The sequence below is a fragment of the Medicago sativa genome, chromosome 5 (assembly GCF_051527215.1).
Source record: "Medicago sativa cultivar Bolivia chromosome 5, Bolivia_mono, whole genome shotgun sequence".
Lineage (NCBI taxonomy): Eukaryota > Viridiplantae > Streptophyta > Magnoliopsida > Fabales > Fabaceae > Medicago > Medicago sativa.
In genome coordinates, this window is record NC_140753.1 from 52,909,671 (window position 1) to 52,918,271 (window position 8,601).

An 8,601-nucleotide genomic window follows, 5' to 3' on the forward strand; every position below is an offset into this window, starting at 1 on the left:
AATTAGGTTTAGGGTTAGCTTTACGGGTTAAGCTTTAGTAAATAAGATATCAAAGGTACCTCCTACATGTTCATATTATTATGTTTATTACAAAATGTCAAAATTAAAACATAAATTTTTGAGATGGTGAAAACATTTCATTTTAGAGACTAAAAGATGAAAAATTTATTTGATCCTTAATACAAATGCTAAGGGAAAATTTTTCTTAAGTATATCTTTTTTCTCTTGGTGTGGAAAACAATTCAACTGGGAGGAAAAAAATAAATTTTGTGTATCTTATAGATTTTTCGACCTGGATTGTCACCGCTAAAGAACATAAAACTCTTATCTATAACATGATACCTAAAAAAAAAAAGGTTGAGGGCAATAGTTTTAAAAAAGGGTATTGTTAACGAGTTCTCCATGGCGCTCTTAAACATTCTAAGTTAAGATAATATTTTTTAACATGACCAAATATTTCTATTTTCAATGGATTGAATACACAAAGTTTTATAAAATTTTAATTTAAAATCTTTAAAGAGTATCATGAAAGCACTCTTAACATTTCTTTTTAAAAGACATTAATAAAGACACATCACATGAGTGAGCACGATAATGCTGGTGCACACCTCCGCACATCCTACGTCATACACATGGCCTCCAACAGCCCCATGATGAGGAGTCACATTTCACGGAATCCGTTAACACCTCCTTCCTCTATATAAGGGTGACTCAACATCACCTTCAAGGTACGATTTATTTCCCACCCATTTTTGCACATTTCATCTCATTTGTTACACAGACTTGAGCGTTGGAATGATAACGTGTCTGCAAGCACCCTTCGTTCTACCGCAAAGACCACATCACCACTGTGCCGGAACACCGCACCGTTATAGTTGCATTCATCTGTCTCTACCGGATAGATCATATTCTATTTTGTAATCATACAGTAAAAATAAAAAAATAAAAAGTTCTAAAGAGATCCAAGTAAATTTTAGTTTAAATATGTTTTTATCCCCAAGCATAGATATTTTTTTATCTATTTTAGTTTCATGAATACGTATGTTGAACATCTTTGATTAGGTTCAAATTCAGAACCTTTAATTATATGTGTGACTTTTGAATGATTTTTGTCATTTCATTTGTAGAAAAATGAAAAGTAAAGTTTAATAATCTTTGTGACCTTCGTAAAAAAATACAAGCAAGTAGAACATCTTCCTTCAAAAAAAAAAAAAGCAAGTAGAACATCTTTCTTTGGGACCTGGAGTCCTGGAGGCAATGGCAACTTGCAAGAGTGTCGATATGGATTAGATATGCGCCTATCATATCCAATATTGATGATAACCCTATTTGTAGCCTACCAATTTCGCTGTGGTTGTAGAAGCCAAAATTTATCCAGGTGAACTCGACTCGTAAACTCGACTCAAGAACTCGTACGAGTTTACCTAAAATTAAAATTAAATAAAATTTATTATTTACATGACATATGTAAACTAATATAATATTGTAAATAGTCCAATGCAAAATATGACTAAATTATAAAGGTTTTCAACCACCATAATAAAGCATTATGTTCAACTAAATATCAAAATACAAAATAAACTTGCAAAATCATAAGTCTCTTACGTCTTAACCATCCAAAAAGGTAAGTTTCACAAGTTTCTGAAGTTGTTAATAAAACTATAAAAAAAAAATTAGACTTACATTCCGATTTTACTCGAGTTTACCCGATTTTACCTGAGTTTACCAAGTTTGACCGAGTTAACTCGAGTCAAACTCGTCAAACATTCCGATTTTACCAGAAATCGAGTTTACCTCCGAGTTGACACGATTTTGGTACCTAAACACGTAAACTCGACGAGTTAACACTCGATTTGTGGAAAAAAAACATTATAATTTGTAAGTTATTTGTATTGTATGGGATGGGATGCTGAGCTCCATTTGTGTCAGCTTCACATGAAGTGCAACGATCAATGACTTGTAACTGTTGGATTTGGATTCTAAGAAAGTTTGAAATGGTGGCATTTAACATGGAAAAGTCTAAAACTTTCCCACCATAGGTCAGTAGATTTTGACCATTAGATTAGAAAAGAGTATTAATTTTATCATAGTCTGCCTACACTATATTTTTTTCTTCTTTCACTTTCATTGTCTTCAACCTCTAACTATGGAATTTTACACTCAATTTCAACGAAGAAGAACAAAACAAGAACCACACGAGTCCTATAATCATCATCAACAACATCTCAAATGACACAATAACCAATAAATCATGAAAATAACAAATTAACGGTACCCTTATTCTTGCTCAACATCCTAGCTTAGAAGTTCATTGCAATCAAAATTGGTTTTTGCAGCATGCTCTAAAAATGAAGAAAATAACACAGACTGGCCAAACCCAGATCAGAAAAAAGAAAAAGACAAGAATTTTATTATGAAAATAAAGGAATATGAAAGAAAAGGAATAAGAAATACAGTTTTTTTTTAAGAAGAAGAATAAGAAATACAGTTGCAACAAGGATCTTCTCCTGTAATGCTTGCATCCACATCAACTAAAAATCAAGTACCCACAAAATTAAAATCATTAAAAACAATGAAATCCTCCAAATGAAGAAATTAACTTCTTCACCAACGATGGCAGACCCAACAACTTTCATAGCAACATGGTTCACACCTTCTTCTATTTTCATATTGTAAACCTTGTCATAGGTACCATAGCTCTAGCTTTTCGCTTCAATGGTCCACCCAAAAACAACCAAACTCAACAACAACATCTTCAACTCAATAGTTCACCTTCACTTCTCAACTGTATCAGGTCCTTTAACCTCGTCACTACAACAACCACAACAACCAAGAATGTTTGAAGGGAAGTTGGTGTTGGGTGAGAGAAACATGGATGGAGGAGAGAGAATGGTTGGGAAAGATAGTGTCAAAAAAATCTAGTATTGAGAGAGCATGACAATACTGTGGTCTTCTATTGATCAAATGGCTAAAACCAAAGTGACCCATGGTGGGAAAGTTTTAGACTTTCCCATGTTAAATGTCACCTCGAAAAATATAGTTGAAGTTTGAATGTGAGAGAAACAAAGCGGAATTATTGTTGGCAATATCGAGGTTAATATCATTGTTTAATTTTGGGTTTTGAACACAAGGTTTGAGTTAAGAAATACTAAGAAATTAGAATTAGAGACTTGAATTTAAACTTGAATGAAGGATCAATATTAATATAACAATTTATTTTTGTCACTAAAAAAAAATTGGGTTTGAGCATAGTCTTGATATCAATTGAGAAACTTAACATTGAAGATAATCGAACTAAAACTATGAAGAAGAGTACACTTCAACGTACAGATCAAAACACTAACGGACCCAAGTGGGTTTTGCAACTGGGAAAATTAAGTTGAAGTTGTAATGTGAATCTGTTACTGAGTGGTCGTATGATGTTTATTTAGTAGTAAGGTTTCTATCTTATGATATGATTATTTAACAATTTTTTTCTTTCAAATTTGGCTGCCCATTATAGATTATTTTTTAATATTTCAATTTTCATTGGTGTAGCTTAGTGAAGATTTAATTATGATCAACTTGAACCGAAGACAACATGTTGTGGAGAGCTGAATTGAGATTGTAGGCGTCAGTTTACATTTATGTGTTATGTTTTGGTTAATGTTCGTGGACTATTTGTGATATAATATAATATTTGGTTTTCTTGGTGAGAAAAAAGGGGTGGGTGAGTGTGCAGTAAAAATTGCTTTTATAGTGTATTATGGCTGGTGATAGAGAACCATCCATAATTAAAAAAACGAACTTTCTATAAAAAAAATCTTTCAAGTGGAAATTTCGGATGAAGGAAATCACCATTCACACAACATGCATGTTTTCTCAAATCAATAAATAATAATAATAAAAAAAATGCAAAAGTGTTGATAAAGGAAATAACGTTGAGGTCATATTATGTTACCATAAAATAGTAATTCTTATGTTATTTAGGGTGTGTTTGGTTTGGAAGAGAAATTGGTAAGAGAGAAATAGGTAAGAGAGAGTTTGAGAAGAGAGAAATATGTGAGAAATAGAGTAGATTTGAGAGGTTGTTTGATATAAGAGAAAGAGAAATGAAATAGAGAAGAGAGAAGTGTACTTTTATAGAAAAGTGAGAAAAGAGATATTATATTTCCATTTAAAAAGACAAATATACCCTTGATTAAATTTAGTTAATTTTTAAATTAAAGTGAATCCATAAACTATTTAATTTTTATCTTTGTTTATTTAATTTAAAATAAACACAATTTAAACGTCAGATTTTAATACGTTTTTAAAATAACAGGTTCTTTATTTTCTTTTATAAAAAAAACAACACTTTTTTGGTTGATATAAAAATTTAAAAACGGATGCAAGCATAATCATCAGGATTATAATCAATGGCAAAAGTGACTTTTTGTATGGAAAAATCAGAACAGCACTCTCTCTCTTGCCATTCTTCACAATTTCTTCGCTAGTTTGAAGAGAAATCATAATGACATGGGGCCCACCACTTTTTGTTCTCTCTTCTTAACTTCTCTTCATACCAAACAAGAGAAGTTTGCTACTTCTCTTCTATTTCTCTCTTCTTTAACTCTCTTTCTTATTTCTCTCAAACCAAACAAAGGCTTAAGGAACATTTTCTTTGACAAAAGGAATATTGTCATTTATGACTGATGTGCCATTAATTAAAAAATCATTCAATATATCAAATAAGGTGTTTTAATACGTAAAAGAAAATTTTCATTTTAAAAAATATCATAAAAAACAACTTATACCCCGTGCAAGAGATGAATTCCCAAACTAATTAGTATTTTCTATGTCCCAAAATATAATTAAAAATTGGTCAACAAAAGTTAATGGATATGGTTCAAAGTTTATACTAGATGCATCAATTTATATTGACCCATTTTTACTTACATTTGGGACGGAGGGAGGGAGTACATTTCAAACTTTTAAATTTTGTTTGTATTTGTCAGAACTCTTCTATCTTTCTCAACCAGCAAGCCAACTTTATATCTCTAATTATATATTTTTTATTTTATAACCTTTTTTCCCTAATAAAACTCCTTTTATATTTGAATATTACTTCTTTCAAATAAAAAGATAAAGTACTTTTATCAAATAAAGTGGGTTGTCGTTTAGTAAGCTAACGACTAATATGCAAAATAGAATGCACAATATATGTGGGAATTTTCTTGGACATGAATATAAAGTTGTTACCTGTCGGGGCCTGATCAAATTTTCTTTTTTTAAATTTTTGAGGCAGAGCTTGGCCAGAAAATATGAAATGGTTAACTTGATTAAGTAGTATTTTTTTTAGGTTTATTATTTGAACAACCATTTGTTGGATCATTAATCCAACATTGGACTTATATGTGAATAATTATGTATTGTGGACTGCCATTTAAGTTAGGCCTAATTAAAGTGATCTAATAAGGTTTGGCTAAAGTGAGCTTATGAGTATCTAATAGGGTGTGAGCCTTTAATGTGTAGAGACTAATGGGTAATTCTATTTTTATGATGGGCTAAAATAGAAATACCAATAGTTAACCCTAGTTTGGGTGTTATAAATAAAGAGGTCATGGTCCCCAGGTCACACACACCAAGCTGCCGTTCTTTGCTGACATCTCATCATCACAAGGAGATCAAGAGAATAACAAAGGGTTCTCTCAGTGAGAGTGTGTGTTGATCTGGAAGGCCATTACCACATCAACAATCTCCAAATATGAATTCAGGTACGCTTCCGCATATTGATTTGTTATTTCTGATGATTAACATGATTGACTCTAGGGTTTAAAATCAAGTTTGGTTCTTACAAGTGGTATCAGAGCGTTTAATCATTGAGAAAATAAGTTTTTATATCGTATTCGGTTTTCTTTGCTCGTTTTTTTTATTGAGCAATTCCTTTGGGTTTCGGTTTCTGTTTTTTTTTTTTTAAAGTTTAATATGAATTTGGTTATTAAAAGTGCATCATATATTTACATATGCTGCAATTCATGAATTCATAGTTTGATTATTGAATATTAATACTCTTTCACGATGGTGTGATGCGATGAGTCAGTTTAATTGTTGTGTTTGGCCTTTAACTGATCACAGCAATTTTTTATATTTGGTTTATATTTTCTGCCATACTGATTAGTGACATTTTATCGAAGGTTTTGGCATAGCTGTTTACGTAAATAAAAGTTTTTTTTTTTCTTTCGGATCTGATGCTAACAACTATTTTATAGCCATGCCTTCGGATACCTTTTGGCAGAATATAATAATATGATCTTTTTTTTTTTTTTTGATATTGTGATTTTCGATTTTGAATATAAATTGCACAAAGGTTTTGCAGAATAAAGCAAATTAGGATTTGGTTTATGTATGCATATGAGGTGTTGTTTTGATCTCAATTTAACGTGAATGAATCAAGGTTTTGTTCATTTTACTTTCGGTGCCATACATAAATTTTGTTCCAATCCAATTATTATTTATTATTTATTTTTTTGGGATAGAAAGGAAATTGGTACAAAACTTAAGTTCTGTTTTGGAAAATTGCAATATGTACTGTTGTACTTGCAAATTCGGTCACAACTTTTGGTTCAATAATTTAAAATTAAATATGGAACAATTTAGGTATATATTTTAGGATGAATTGGTTGAAGCAATATGTCACCAAAGTGACCTCTTTTGTGAAGATTAATTTATGTTAAAATATAAAAGGTTGAATTTTAAGTTTTGGTTAAGTAATTATAAATTCAAATAATAAGGAACAATTTATGTATATATTTTGAGATAAGTTGATTGAAGCACTATGTCGCCAAAGTGACATCTTTTGTGGAAATTAATTTACTTTGAAATATAAAAGGTTGTGCGTTTGTAACTTATGTGAATAACTAATCGGCCCAAAGGAAGGTTGTTATTTTACAGAATTGCAAGTGCACATGTGGTAATAAACATGTGATAATTATTCGGTTTTACGTGTGAATAATGAATTGGCCCAAAGGAAAATTTATTGTTTGACATGTTCTTATTATCAGTGTTTGATTCCTGCGCCAAGGTGTCACTGAAAAGTTAATATTTTATTCAAAGATAGAATGTTAATGGATTCCCGATATCTTGTAATGAGATTTACCTTTATTTGAGTTTAGTATTACTTTTATTCTATGGTTTATCTGAGCATGTTTTGCTTGTTTGTTGTTCTCTGTTCGGATGATCCTATGAATATTACACCCAACATCAGTTATTTTGTTAAATGGCTCAAACTTCAAGTTCTAGAAAGTAAATATTTTGATCGTTCCTTGAAGTTATGGCTATCAACATTGCATTAAAGTTTGACTATCTCTTACCTCTTACGGATGAGAGTATCTCTAAAATAAAGAAGTGAGAGAAGTCAAAATTGCATGTGTTTGATGATAATGATGAAGGCCATCCGTAAACATTTAAGGGCAAACTATCTGAAAAAAGATAATTACAGTTAAGGATTTCATTTAATTTAAGATATTGAAAAGTGGTTTGTCAAGCACGAAAAGTCCAAGATAGATACGTTTTTGACGAACTTTAATTCGATAAAATGTAAGGATAAGGAAGCTGCGAATACAGTTCCTCAAAAGAGAAAGTTATTTATTTTGTGGAGCTGAAAAGGTATTACATGTTTCTTAATTTGGTTTGTTTTGAGATCAATTTAACTTTCATACCTAGTGTGTCTATGCCGTGTTGTCTAAATTGTTGAAAACTAAGTGATGCTGAAAGATACATCTATATTGGTGACAACAATACAGTTCAGGTAGAGGCAATTGGAAAGCTTAGATTATTGTTAAAGACTGGATTTTATTTGGATCTTGTTGAAACTTTTTCTTTGTAGCGTCTTTTACACGAAATTTTCTATTTCTGCTTTGGGCAAGTTTTGTTTCTCTTGTTCATTTGGAATTGGAAAAAATTTAGCTTGTTTAAAGATTCAAAATTGGTTGGTTTCGGTTGTTTATCAGGTTATCTTTATCTGATTGACATAGTTGCTTCATTTGATGAAACACTGCAGTTAAACACATTAAGTGTAAAAGTAAAATTAGCCAATGAAAATTATGTTACATTATGGCACAAGAGATTGGGTCACATCTCCAAATGGAGAATATAGAGACTTGTATCAAATGAAATTCTAGAACAATTGGATTTTCCAGATATTGATATTATAAAGGGGAAACAAACCAATACAAGGAGATTTAAGGCCAAATAGGTCTTCGGGCGTCTTAGAAGTTAAACATTCCAATATTTGTGGGTCATTCCCTACAACTTCTTGGAATGGTCAACAATATTTTATAACGTTCATAGACGATTTTTGGTAGATATGACTACATTTATCTCATTTATGAAAAGGAAAAGTCTTTCGACATGTTCAAAATATTTTAAGTTTGAAGTTGAGAATCCACTCAATTAAAGAATAAAAGGCGTCAGATCAAACCTTGGTGGTGAATATCATGGTATATGTGACAGTTCAGGTGAACATTGTCCAAGACCAATTGCTAAATTCCTAGAGGAATGTGATATCGTCTCATAACACACTATGTCAAGTTTTCTTACTATGAATAGTGTTTCTGAAAGGCGAAACAAAACGCTTAAAGT